Source organism: Oncorhynchus clarkii, chromosome 31 (genome assembly GCF_045791955.1).
Source record: "Oncorhynchus clarkii lewisi isolate Uvic-CL-2024 chromosome 31, UVic_Ocla_1.0, whole genome shotgun sequence".
NCBI classification, from domain to species: domain Eukaryota; kingdom Metazoa; phylum Chordata; class Actinopteri; order Salmoniformes; family Salmonidae; genus Oncorhynchus; species Oncorhynchus clarkii.
The window spans coordinates 32,536,989-32,552,090 of record NC_092177.1 but is presented as its reverse complement, the minus strand read 5'-3'; the positions used below and the strand labels follow the sequence as shown (position 1 = coordinate 32,552,090).

The window sequence follows — 15,102 nt, the reverse complement described above, 5'->3', positions numbered from 1 at the left end:
CAGATTATTTCACTTATAATTCACTGCATCACAATTCCAGTGGGTCAGAAGTTTACATACACTAAATTGACTGTGCCTATAAAAACATATTGGAAAATTCCAGAAAATGATGTCATGGCTTTAGAAGCTTCTGATAGGCTAATTGACATCATTTGAGTCAATTGGAGGTGTACCTGTGGATGCATTTCAAGGCCTACCTTCAAACTCAGTGCCTCTTTGCTTGACATCATGGGAAAATCAAAAGAAATAAGCCAAGACCTCAGAAAAAAATTGTAGACCTCCACAAGACTGGTTCATCCTTGGGAGTAATTTCCAAATTCAAACCTGAAAGCGCGCTCAGCAAGGAAGAAGCCACTGCTCCAAAACCGCCATTAAAAAGCCAGACTACGGTTTGCAACTGTACATGGGGACAAAAATGATACTTTTTGGAGAAATGTCCTCTGGTCTGATGAAACAAAAATAGAACTGTTTGGCCATAATGACCATCATTATGTTTGGAGGAAAAAGGGGGAGACTTGCAAGCCTAAGACCACCATCCCAACCGTGAAGCATGGGGGTGGCAGCATCATGATGTTTGGGGTGCTTGCTGCAGGAGGGACTGGTGCACTTCACAAAATAGATGGCAACATGAAGATGGAAAATGATGTGGATATATTGGAGCAACATCTTAAAACATCAGTAAGGAAGTTAAAGCTTGGTCGCAAATGGGTCTTCCAAATGGACAATGACCCCAAGCATACTTCCAAAGTTGTGGCAAAATTGATTAATTAAGGACAACAAAGTCAAGGTATTGGAGTGGCCATCACACAGCCCTGACCTCAATCCCATAGAACATTTGTGGGCAGAACTGAAAAAGCGTGTGCGAGCAAGGAGGCCTACAAACCTGACTCAGTTACACCAGCTCTGTCATTAGGAATGGGCCAAAATTCACCCAACTTATTGTGGGAAGCTTGTGGAAGGCTACCCAAAATGTTTGACCCAAGTTAAACAATTTAAAGGCAATGCTACCAAATACTAATTGAGTGTATGTACACTTCTGACCCACTGGGTATGTGGTGAAAGAAATCAAAGCTGAAATAAATCATTTTCTCTACAATTATTCTGACATTTCCCATAATATAAAGTGGTGATCCTATTTTTACTAGGATTAAATGTCAGGAATTGTGAAAAAATGAGTTGAAATGTATTTGGCTAAAGTGTATGTAAACTTCCGACTTCAACTGTATATACTGAAGAAAAATATAAACGCAACATGTAAAGTGTTGGTCCCATGATTTGTGAACTGAAATAAAAGATCCCAGAAATGTTCCATACGCACAAAAGGCATATTTCTCTCAAACTTTCTGCACCTTACAGTAATATTGCAAAATAGTCATCAATATATGGAATAATACAGAATCCCAAAGACCAAACATAATATTCATAACTCTGTTCTTCAGTTTTATGAAATCATCCAATGCCAATCTAAGCAACTCTCTATATATATACATATACCCCTGATGTCCCATCAAATGTACGTCCCCTCGGCCTTTCTCCACTCTCCAACTCCTTGCCCACTTAACAGTGTATCTTTTCATTCAACGCAAAACAGTTGGCTTTTAAAAATAAACGTCTATCTTTCTTTCTTCTCTTTCTCTCCCCGTCATTATCTTCCCCTGATGCCTCCCCAACCCTCTCTTCTCTTCTCCACATTTCAGTGGCTAAAAATAAGTCAACACCTTCTGGAGTATCTCCCTCTCTCCGATTCATTCTCTGGTGGACATCTATCAGCCCGCTGTCACTGAAATTTCCGCATGGAAAAACGCACAATGTGAATGTGGTAGTGAAGCTGTAATGACCTGACTTAAGAGGGAAATTATTGTTTCGGTTTTTCTTTTTACAGTTGACAGAGCTGATTCCAAAAAGTTTGTTGAGTGTGTTAGCAACTAAGAGTTTGTTTGTGTGTGTTTGTGTCTGTGTGCCTGTGTGTGTCAGTGTGCATGTGCGTGAGAGAGAGAGAAAGAGAAATTAGTGAGCTCCAGTGTTATCTCTGTCGCTGTTGTGGGATTATAACACACATTGCACCTGATTTTGAGTGTCATGTTTTCATCACCTTCTCATCTGAACAGGTTTGAGAGGTTTGTCTTCAGTGAAGGTGGTCATTGTCAGTGGTGGAAAAAAAATACCCAATTGTCATACTGTAGTAAAAGTATAAATACGTTAATAGAAAATGACTCAAGTAAAAGTGAAAGTCACCCAGTAAAATACAACTTGAGTAAAAGTCTAAAAGTATTTGGTTTAAAATATACTTAAGTATTAAAAGTAAAAGTATAAATCATTTCAAATTCCTCATAATAAGCAAAGCAGACGGCACCATTTGCCTTTTTTTTAAATGTATGTTTTGCCAGGGGCACACTCCAACACTCCAATTATTTACAAAAGATGCATTTGTGTTTAGTGATTCCACCAGACCAGAGGCAGTAGGGATGACCATGTGTTCTCTTGATAAGTGTGTACATTTCACAATGTTCCTGTCCTGCTAAGCATTCAAAATGTAACACGTAGTTTGGGTTGTCAGGGAAAATGTATGGAGTGAAAAGTACAATATTTTATTTCTTAATGTAGTGAACTAAAATTAAAAGTTGTCAAAAATATAAATAGTTAACTAAAGTACAGATACCCCAAAAAACTATTTAAATAGTACTTTAAAGTATTTGTACTTGAGTACTTTAGACCACTGGTCATTGTCCACATATTCAGTAGATGTCCTTTGAATATAGTATCCTTATTGACCACCACATTATATACCCAGTTTACATCCAGGAATAATCCATCATAATCAGATAATAATCTCACTTCTCCATAAAACCAGGAGTGAAAGACCACTGGAGGGCGCTGTCAGATTTGGAGACAGCCGTTGACTGTTTCTCTCATAACCAAATGTCATGCCATAGGTTATGGAGGAACGTCTTTGGTCTCGCCCTGCCTGAACGTTTCACCTCAAAACGTGTAAACTGGATATCCAACGTCAAAGTTAAAACCAAAGGCGGTATTTCTAAAATATCTCTGGCCAAACACATTTTGAACATCCATCCACTCACATGTCAAAAATCCCACAAAAACCAATGGACCAATGTTCCACTAGCTAGCTAAACTCTGTGACGTTAATTAAATAAATACAAATTGGTGAGTTGAGGAGGGGTAGCTTGGTAAATTAGACCTGCAGCTAGCTATCTAGGTCTAGTTCCACAAATGATGTTTGACATGTTTAGGAATAGAAACAGTTATGAACCTTTATGAAAAAAATGTAGAATCACTCATAATTGTCGTTATTTGCAGCGAGTCAACTTTACCCCCAGCTATCTAACGTTAGCTAAAAGTCCATATCTAGCTAAATTACACCATGGGTGTGAAAAAGCTTGCCGAGCAGCAAGAAAGATGTATAGAAATATGTATAGTGTCTGACTGGTGTCTAACCAGCATGCAACACGCAAATGTTAGTGTGAACTAACATTGGCTAGCTGGGTAGCTAGTAATAATTGACGTTATCAATATTTTTTTGTTAATTGAAATATGTTTCCAGCCTCATTAACGTTTGTCAGTCTTCGTCCTTTATGATCTTATCTGTCAAGCCATTACAGTTGCATATTTAATTGTGCAAGCCACAGAAGTTTAATGTAACGTTACCCCTCGGATTGGGTGAGGCCTATTTTTCTCCCCTTTAACAATAACAGACCAATGCTTATAATATCAACAGACCACAACCTAGTTTTTGCTAGTAAAAACACATGGTGAAACATTTACAATGAACATGGTAGGAGGGATTACTTCTGTTAGACTGGTCGGTTATCTGTTTGTGCTGTCATTCCAACTCCTCTCCTTGCCATACATTGTTTGGCATTACAAGGAGTGGCATGATGGCACAAACAGACTGGTACCCTAGCAGGCCACACTTCTGTAACGCTAGCTGGTTTAAAAGAACACTACTGTGCATAGGCAACAATACAGATAATGTCACAATTGGTTGGTATATTTTTTGGGGGGCTAGCTACAGTGCATTCTCTCGTATTCAGACCCCTTCCCCTTTTCCACATTTTGTTACATTACAGCCTTATTTTAAAATGTATTACATTTGAATTAAATTTTCCTCGTCAATCTACACACAATGCCCCATAATGACAAATCGAAACAGGTTTTTAGACATTTTTGTCTTAACCAAGCCATGAGGTCGAAAGAATTGTCCGTAGAGCTCCGAGACAGGATTGTGTCGAGACACAGATCTGGTGAAGGGTACCAAAACATGTCTGAAGCATTGAAGGTCCCCAAGAACACAGCGGCCTCCATCATTATTAAATGGAAGAAGTTTGGAACCACCAAGACTCTTCCTAAAGCTGGCCGCCTGGCCAAACTTAGCAATCGGGGGAGAAGGACCTTGGTCAGGGAACCCGATGGTCACTCTGACAGAGCTCCAGAGGGCCTTGGTCAGGGAACCCGATGATCACTCTGACAGAGCTCCAGAGTTCCTCTGTGGAGATGAGAGAACCTTCCAGAAGGACAACCATCTCTGCAGCACTCCACCAATCAGGCCTTTATGGTACAGTGGCAAGACGGAAGCCACTCCTCAGTAAAAGGCACATGACAGTCCGCTTGGAGTTTGCCAAAAGGCAGCTAAAGGACTCTCAGACCAGGATCTGCATAGAAGAATGGGAAAAGCTCCCCAAATACAGGGGTGCCACGCTTGTAGCGTCATACCCAAGAAGACTTTGGGGCTTTAATCACTGCCAAAGGTGCTTCAACAAAGTACTGAGTAAAGGGTCTGAATACTTATGTAAATATGTTATTTCTAAAAACCTGTTTTCGCTTTGTTATTATGGGGTATTGTGTGTAGATGGATAATAATAAAAAATCCTCATCAATTTTAGGATAAGGCTGTAACGTAACAAAATGTGGGAAAAGGTCAAGGGGTCTGAATACTTTCCGAATACGCTGTTGTAACAAGTCTCCCAAATGACAATATAAAGGTAATGCTTTAGTTGAGCGCAAGGTTAGTACCATGTTTCACATAGTTGCTAAACAACCTCATTACCAGATTGATTTGGCTCAAGTTTAACAGATTAAGAGATACAAAAGCAAAGGCTTGAACAACGGTCCAGTTAATCGCTGGATTATTTAACCTTAATTTAACTAGGCAAATCAGTTAAGAACAAATTCTTATTTTCAATGACGGCCTAGGGACAGTGGGTTAACTGCCTTGATTCAGGGGCAGAACAACAGATTTGTAATTCGTCAGCTTGGGGAGTTAAACTTGCAACCTTCTGGTTACTAGTCCAACGCTCTAACCACTAGGCTACTCTGCCGCCCTATCGCCGCTAGGGCCTGGGCTGGCGCAAGCCATATCTCCAACCGTGACATGGTATAGGCTATGTAGGCTACTGTATGCACAGGGAGCTACACTAACAGCACTACACATGTACATACATGTATATAAAGTTGAAGTCGGAAGTTTACATACACTTAGGTTGGAGTCATTAAAACTTGTTTTTCAACCATTCCACACATTTCTTGTTAACAAACTATAGTTTTGGCAAGTCGGTTAGGATATCTACTTTGTGCATGCTTGGAAAATTCCAGAAAATTATGTCATGGCTTTAGAAGCTTCTGATAAGCTAATTGAAATCATTTGAGTCAATTGGAGGTGTACCTGTAGATGTATTTCAAGGCCTACCTTCAAACTCAGTGCCTCTTTGCTTGACATCATGGGAAAATCAAAAGAAATCAGCCAAGACCTCAGAAAATAAATTGTAGACCTCCAGAAGTCTGGTTCATCCTTGGGAGCAATTTCCAAACGCCTGAAGGTACCACGTTCATCTGTACAAATAATAGTACGCACGTATAAACACCATGGGACCACGAAGCCATCATACCGCTCAGGACGGAGACGCGTTCTGTCTTCTAGAGATGAACGTACTTTGGTGCGAAAGGTGCAAATCAATCCCAGAACAACAGCAAAGGACCTTGTGGAGATGCTGGAGGAAACAGGTACAAAAGTATCTATATCCACAGTAAAACGAGTCCTATATCGACCTAACCTGAAAGGCCACTCAGCAAGGAAGAAGACACTGCTCGAAAACCTCCATAAAAAAGCCAGACTATTGTTTGCAACTGCACATGGGGACAAAGATCGTACTTTTTGGAGAAATGTCCTCTGGTCTGATGAAACAAAAATAGAACTGTTTGGCCATAATGACCATCGTTATGTTTGGAGGAAAAAGGGGGAGGCTTGCAAGCCTAAGAACACCGTCCCAACCGTAAAGCACGGGGGTGGCAGCATCATGTTGTGGGGGTGCTTTGCTGCAGGAGGGACTTGTGCACTTCACAAAATAGATGGCATCATGAAGATGGAAAATGATGTGGATATATTGAAACAACATCTCAGGACATCAGTCAGGAAGTTAAACCTTGGTCGCAAATGGGTCTTCCAAATGGACAATGACCACAAGCATACTTCCAAAGTTGTGGCAAAATGGCTTAAGGACAACAAAGTCAAGGTATTGGAGTGGCCATCACAAAGCCCTGACCTCAATTCTATAGAAAATTTGTGGGCAGAACTGAAAAAGCGTGTGCGAGCAAGGAGGCCTACCAACCTGACTCAGTTACTCCAGTTCTGTCAGGAGGAATGGGCCAGAATTCACCCAACTTATTGTGGGAAGCTTGTGGAAGGCTACCCGAAACGTTTGACCCAAGATTTAAAGGCAATGCTACCAAATACTAATTGAGTGTATGTAAACTTCTGACCCACTGGGAATGTGAGGAAATAAATAAAAGCTGAAATAAATAATTCTCTCAACTATTATTCTGACATTTCACATTCTTAAAATAAAGTGGTGATGCTATCTGACCTAAAACAGGGCATTAAATGTCAGGAATCGTGAAAAACTGAGTTTAAATGTATTTGGCTAAGATGTATGTAAATTTCGAACTTCAACTGTATATATATAGTTATATATTTATACAGTACAAGTCAAAAGTTTGGACACACCTACTCATTCAAGGGTATTTCTTTATTTTGACTATTTTCTACATTGTAGAATAATAGTGAAGACGTCAAAACTAAGAAATAACACATATGGAATCATGTAGTAACCAAAAAAGTATTAAACAAATCAAAATATATTTTATATTTGAGATTCTTCTAATTAGCCACCCTTTGCCTTGATGACAGCTTTGCACACTCTTGGCATTCTCCAAACTTTTGACTGGTACTGTATATATTTCTCATCTCTCAATACATACCTGGTATTTATGCATTAGACAAATCCGACCACACATGAAAAGTCATGGATCAGATTATTTTGTGAATGTATGATTTCTCTGACTGTAATATATGTTTTAAAACTGTTTCTTTATGCGAGTGCTAATGTGACGTAAACATTTTAAAAAGTATCGTACACTCTCTCTCTCTGTCTCTATCTCTTTCTGGGTGTGTGTATGATGCCAGCCTTTGACGTGTGCGGTCACGGATTTGAGGAAGTTGCGCTGTGTTCTGGCAACGAGATCTTGTGATCCAAGGTGTAAGAACTTGATTATGATTTGATGAGATCTTGTGGTTGTTATTATATGCGTTTACTTGCCCATTTGTAGTTGTCCAGCCCTTCCTCCTTTGACTTTACTGGTAGAGATTGAATGAGTGAGAGACAGAGCATAAGGATGTCAAAGACTTATGCCCTTGATACAGATTGAAAGACACTGTTACAGTAATTAACTAGCAATGTAAATAGCAACAGCCGAGACAGGAAAAACAGTACACCGTATACCACTGGTATGACCCCAGAAAATATTTGTTACTGTTCTAATTACATTGGCAACCAGTTTATAATAGCAATAAGGCACCTCGGGGGTTTTGGTATATGGCCAATATACCACGGCTAATGACTGTATCCAGGCACTCCGCGATGCGTCGTGCCTAAGAACAACCCTTAGCCGTGGTATATTGGCCATATTACACAAACCCCGAGGTGCCTTATTGCTTAAGTATACCAGAGATAAGGGACTGTTGATATTGCAACCACACAACTCAAACTGCGGTTCACAATATAAATGAAATCGCAAACCGCTTTTTTTTGTTCAAGCCCTCAAGAACTGTTGTCTGCTAAAGACGATAATCTGCATCTGCCAAATGATTGGCTTTCCGGTATCCAGACGACCTGTCCCCAGAGCTTCCTGTTACAGTTAACCTGGCAATTCAGGAGAATGAGAGGCTCAATTAAAGATGTTGCAGAACTGCTGTATTTCAAGCACATCTCCCTTCTGCCAAGTGTCCCTGGTGTTGCTATGGCAGTCAAGCTGTTTTTACCATCCTTGTGACTGTCGCTACTGAGGAGAGATCGTTTTCCAAATGAAAACTCAGAAAGAGGTACCTAAAGGAAGCATTAGGCTCTGGCTTTGATATGCCCTGTAGAACACCTGAGGAAGGCCATCCTAGCCTTTACCCCGGCATCCGCGGTGGTGTCCGGTACACGGGGGTTCACATTTAATGTGTACGCATTCAGACACGACCCCGACAATATTACTTGAGATGAGAGCGAGAGGGATTCATGGGAGAGGAGGGGTTGAACTGAAGGGAGGGGAGACTGGGTGGAAGGAAGGTTTATATAAAGTATGAAAAAGAGAGTTAAGAGAAGAGAGAGAAGGAGTTGTTCATATGAGTGACTGGGGGAATTGTTCTGAACCGTGAGTAATGTAGGGTGGGTTCATTTTTCCACATAAATGAAATAAGGAATGTTGCAGTGGGGCAGTTGTCTCTTTTTTTTATGTGTCTGGTTTCTTTGGCAATGTTGGAGTATCAGTATGTTTGCATTCAATAAGACTGCAGCAAAATGCAATGGCCAGGCGTCACAACGACACAGGAAAGCATTATTTAGGCTATATGCTATTCAAAAAGGTCATTCAACAGAGTCATTGACATTTGAAAGCACTTTCAGAGGAGACAGAAGATCATTTATTTTTTACCTTAAATTTTGTTTCTTCTCAATTCTGATTTTCTCTTTTTCTTGTTTCCTCTCTCCAGTGAAGTGACTACCAGGGAAGCTTAAAAAGAGAGAGGGTGAAATTGCGGGTGCTGTGTGTGTGTGTGTGTGTGTGCGGGACGAGATCATGCTCGGGTGTGAGGGAGGGGCAGGGCTGCGGAGGTGGCTGACCCTGGTCACAGGGCTGCTGGAGTGCCTTTGTTTTGCTGGGGCCGTGTTCGGCTGGGCCTCCCTGGTGTTCGTCCTGAAGACAGAAGGCTACTTCAGCTACCTGTGTGTCAACATCCACGGGGTCAATGGAATGCAATTCCTAGGTCAGTGACTGAGACGCCTCACTGTCACAGTAGAGCTTACAATACAAATACATATCTCATGCACACACACACACACACACCTGTCCATACTGACAGCTCTCTGACTGCCTGTGTGTGTGTGTGCGCGTGTGTTTCAGACTGCAGTGGTCAGGATGAACAGTTCTCCCTCATCTTCACCATCGCTTCCTTCATGACCAACTTTCTACTGCTGCTCAATGGCTTCCTGTTCGACCGTTTCGGCATCATGGCAGTCAGGCTGCTGGGAATGTAAGTCTTTGTATAAACATATTATAAAGCATCACTAAGCTGCACAGGGTTCATAACCTATATTCAACCGTGATTGATGGTTAGGTGTCAATTGTAGTAACGATAACAATCTGGCAAGAGACAACTGACAGAGAGAATGTGAAACAGTCAAATGCGGTATTGTCGCTAAAACACGGTACTGAACACAGCTACATGAGTCTTGTCTAATCTTAACTTGAGACTGTAACTTGACATTTCACGCAAATCTTCCATTGATCTCAACCACTAATTTGCGCTCAGCCTTGAGTTGCCCGCAAGGATTTGGCCTTTACGTGAAGACAGTATACTATAAAGTCTTGTTAAATGTTAACACATCTGTTCAAAAGTTAATGAGGCTTTAATAAGTGCTTCATCTCATGGAAATTGAGATTTCTTTGTGTCTAGTCTGTGCTACCTAATGTGACTGATTTCATGGCTGTTAGACAGAGACCGTCAAAGAAAGACACAGATCTATGAAGCGCCACATCAGCTGTTATTGCCTGAGACATAACAGAGAGCCCTCTGTCTGTCTCTCTCTTTACCACTCTCTCCAACAGTTTATCTCTGTCCCCGTCTATCGTTCTCCCTAGTTTTGGTATCTAAGTGACGGTATAAAGCATGTGTGTTTACTCTCCAGTGCTAAGTCACTCATTCTCTGGCTGTCACATCCTGTTATTTCCCTTGGAGGGGTTCCCATGTCTGTTCACGTTATGTGGAGTGAGCTCTGGGAAGAGCAAGGGAAAGGCAAAGTGTGTGTGTGTGTGTTTGTGTTAGTGAAAGAGAGAGTAGGCAGAAGGACATGAGAGATATAGTGACTGAAAAGAGAGCCCAAGGGAAAGTTGTCTGGGCTTCTAGTTTCTTGTTTGAGTAGATCGGACTCAGTGCTGAGTTATTCAAGAGATGGTGCAAGGCAGAGCCAGGGGGTGGTGTCTATGTGACAGCCAGAGAACGAGTGCCAGAGGTTAGGAATAGACGGAGAGTGGATGTGCCAAGCAGAGACAGAAAGAGGGAATGTGAAATAAATGGAGAAGTTGTGTAGTAACTAAGAATGAAGTTGGGCAGGATGGAAGAGTTATAGGGTGGAAGAGATTTAGAGCAATAGTTGAAAGGAGCGAGGGCTGGGAGTTATGTTGACTGTGATTGTTCAGAGTGTGGTTGAGCTCGGGGCTGATGGGGTTGGAATGGGCCAACCAGGGTTAATGTGGCACAGACCCAGTTACTTAACAACATTTCATAGCCACAGATTACAAATCCGCAACAACATTGGCTGAGCCAATCAGAAGCCAATCCAGATGTTTTTGCTATGGGTAGAGGGGAAATGAAAAGAGAAGCAATGCAAATAGAGTGGAGACTAGAGAGAGAGGTAGAGATGAGAACTACACCTCCTAGTGAGGGCCAGGAAGACACAGTAGAATAGAGAGAGTAGAGACTAGAGAGAGAGGTGGAGATGAGAACTACACCTCCTAGTGAGGGCCAGGAAAACACAGTAGAATAGAGAGAGTGGAGACTAGAGAGAGAGGTGGAGATGAGAACTACACCTCCTAGTGAGGGCCAGGAAGACACAGTAGAATAGAGAGAGTGGAGACTAGAGAGAGAGGTGGAGATGGGAACTGCACCTCCTAGTGAGGACCAGGAAAACACAGTGAATAGAGAGAGGTGGAGATGAGAACTACACCTCCTAGTGAGGACCTGGAAAACACAGTGAATAGAGAGAGTGGAGACTAGAGAAAGAGGTGGAGATGAGAACTGCACCTCCTAGTGAGGACCAGGAAAACACAGTAGAATAGAGAGAGTGGAGACTAGAGAGAGAGGTGGAGATGAGAACTACACCTCCTAGTGAGGGCCAGGAAAACACAGTAGAATAGAGAGAGGTGGAGATGAGAACTGCACCTCCTAGTGAGGACCAGGAAAACACAGTGAATAGAGAGAGTTGGAGATGAGAACTACACCTCCTAGTGAGGGCCAGGAAAACACAGTGACTAGAGAGAGTGAAGACTAAAGAGAGAGGTGGAGATGAGAACTACACCTCCTAGTGAGGGCCAGGAAAACACAGTAGAATAGAGAGAGTGGAGACTAAAGAGAGAGGTGGAGATGAGAACTGCACCTCTTAGTGAGGACCAGGAAAACACAGTGAATAGAGAGAGGTGGAGTTGAGAACTGCACCTCCTAGTGAGGGCCAGGAAAACACAGTGAATAGAGAGAGTGGAGACTAGAGAGAGAGGTGGAGATGAGAACTGCACCTCCTAGTGAGGACCAGGAAAACACAGTAGAATAGAGAGAGTGGAGACTAAAGAGAGAGGTGGAGATGAGAACTGCACCTCCTAGTGAGGACCAGGAAAACACAGTGAATAGAGAGAGGTGGAGATGAGAACTGAACCTCCTAGTGAGGGCCAGGAAAACACAGTGAATAGAGAGAGTGGAGACTAAAGAGAGAGGTGGAGATGAGAACTACACCTCCTAGTGAGGGCCAGGAAAACACAGTAGAATAGAGAGAGTGGAGACTAGAGAGAGAGGTGGAGATGAGAACTACACCTCCTAGTGAGGGCCAGGAAAACACAGTAGAATAGAGAGAGTGGAGACTAGAGAGAGAGGTGGAGATGGGAACTGCACCTCCTAGTGAGGACCAGGAAAACACAGTAGAATAGAGAGAGGTGGAGATGAGAACTGCACCTCCTAGTAAGGGCCAGGAAAACACAGTAGAATAGAGAGAGGTGGAGATGAGAACTGCACCTCCTAGTGAGGGCCAGGAAAACACAGTAGAATAGAGAGAGTGGAGACTAGAGAGAGAGGTGGAGATGAGAACTACACCTCCTAGTGAGGGCCAGGAAAACACAGTAGAATAGAGAGAGGTGGAGATGAGAACTGCACCTCCTAGTGAGGACCAGTATAAAACAAAGTGAATAGAGAGAGGTGGAGATGAGAACTACACCTCCTAGTGAGGGCCAGGAAAACACAGTGAATAGAGAGAGTGGAGACTAAAAAGAGAGGTGGAGATGAGAACTACACCTCCTAGTGAGGGCCAGGAAAACACAGTAGAATAGAGAGAGTGGAGACTAGAGAGAGAGGTGGAGATGGGAACTGCACCTCCTAGTGAGGACCAGGAAAACACAGTAGAATAGAGAGAGGTGGAGATGAGAACTGCACCTCCTAGTGAGGGCCAGGAAAACACAGTAGAATAGAGAGAGTGGAGACTAAAGAGAGAGGTGGAGATGAGAACTACAACTCCTAGTGAGGGCCAGGAAAACACAGTGAATAGAGAGAGTGGAGACTAGAGAGAGAAGTGGAGATGAGAACTACACCTCCTAGTGAGGACCAGGAAAACACAGTAGAATAGAGAGAGTGGGGACTAGAGAGAGAGGTGGAGATGAGAACTACACCTCCTAGTGAGGGCCAGGAAAACACAGTAGAATAGAGAGAGGTGGAGATGAAAACTGCACCTTCTAGTGAGGACCATGAAAACACAGTGAATAGAGAGAGGTGGAGATGAGAACTACACCTCCTAGTGAGGACCAGGACAACACAGTGAATAGAGAGAGTGGAGACTAGAGAGAGAGATGGATATGAGAACTGCACCTCCTAGTGAGGACCAGGAAAACACAGTGAATAGAGAGAGTGGAGACTAGAGAGAGAGGTGGAGATGATAACTGCACCTCCTAGTGAGGACCAGGAAAACACAGTCGAATAGAGAGAGTGGAGACTAAAGAGAGAGGTGGAGATGAGAACTGCACCTCCTAGTGAGGACCAGGAAAACACAGTAGAATAGAGAGAGTAGAGACTAGAGAGAGAGGTGGAGATGAGAACTACACCTCCTAGTGAGGGCCAGGAAAACACAGTAGAATAGAGAGAGTGGAGACTAGAGAGAGAGGTGGAGATGAGAACTACACCTCCTAGTGAGGGCCAGGAAGACACAGTAGAATAGAGAGAGTGGAGACTAGAGAGAGAGGTGGAGATGGGAACTGCACCTCCTAGTGAGGACCAGGAAAACACAGTGAATAGAGAGAGGTGGAGATGAGAACTACACCTCCTAGTGAGGACCTGGAAAACACAGTGAATAGAGAGAGTGGAGACTAGAGAGAGAGGTGGAGATGAGAACTGCACCTCCTAGTGAGGACCAGGAAAACACAGTAGAATAGAGAGAGTGGAGACTAGAGAGAGAGGTGGAGATGAGAACTACACCTCCTAGTGAGGGCCAGGAAAACACAGTAGAATAGAGAGAGGTGGAGATGAGAACTGCACCTCCTAGTGAGGACCAGGAAAACACAGTGAATAGAGAGAGTTGGAGATGAGAACTACACCTCCTAGTGAGGGCCAGGAAAACACAGTGACTAGAGAGAGTGAAGACTAAAGAGAGAGGTGGAGATGAGAACTACACCTCCTAGTGAGGGCCAGGAAAACACAGTAGAATAGAGAGAGTGGAGACTAAAGAGAGAGGTGGAGATGAGAACTGCACCTCTTAGTGAGGACCAGGAAAACACAGTGAATAGAGAGAGGTGGAGTTGAGAACTGCACCTCCTAGTGAGGGCCAGGAAAACACAGTGAATAGAGAGAGTGGAGACTAGAGAGAGAGGTGGAGATGAGAACTGCACCTCCTAGTGAGGACCAGGAAAACACAGTAGAATAGAGAGAGTGGAGACTAAAGAGAGAGGTGGAGATGAGAACTGCACCTCCTAGTGAGGACCAGGAAAACACAGTGAATAGAGAGAGGTGGAGATGAGAACTGAACCTCCTAGTGAGGGCCAGGAAAACACAGTGAATAGAGAGAGTGGAGACTAAAGAGAGAGGTGGAGATGAGAACTACACCTCCTAGTGAGGGCCAGGAAAACACAGTAGAATAGAGAGAGTGGAGACTAGAGAGAGAGGTGGAGATGAGAACTACACCTCCTAGTGAGGGCCAGGAAAACACAGTAGAATAGAGAGAGTGGAGACTAGAGAGAGAGGTGGAGATGGGAACTGCACCTCCTAGTGAGGACCAGGAAAACACAGTAGAATAGAGAGAGGTGGAGATGAGAACTGCACCTCCTAGTAAGGGCCAGGAAAACACAGTAGAATAGAGAGAGGTGGAGATGAGAACTGCACCTCCTAGTGAGGGCCAGGAAAACACAGTAGAATAGAGAGAGTGGAGACTAGAGAGAGAGGTGGAGATGAGAACTACACCTCCTAGTGAGGGCCAGGAAAACACAGTAGAATAGAGAGAGGTGGAGATGAGAACTGCACCTCCTAGTGAGGACCAGTATAAAACAAAGTGAATAGAGAGAGGTGGAGATGAGAACTACACCTCCTAGTGAGGGCCAGGAAAACACAGTGAATAGAGAGAGTGGAGACTAAAAAGAGAGGTGGAGATGAGAACTACACCTCCTAGTGAGGGCCAGGAAAACACAGTAGAATAGAGAGAGTGGAGACTAGAGAGAGAGGTGGAGATGGGAACTGCACCTCCTAGTGAGGACCAGGAAAACACAGTAGAATAGAGAGAGGTGGAGATGAGAACTGCACCTCCTAGT

General features: G+C 43.2%; 1 pseudogene; it reads left to right on the top strand.

The window, feature by feature from the left end:
- Positions 1–9,132: 9,132 nt before the first annotated feature.
- The window catches only part of LOC139390955 (equilibrative nucleobase transporter 1-like), a 29,347-nt pseudogene continuing 23,377 nt past the window's right edge, over positions 9,133–15,102 (top strand).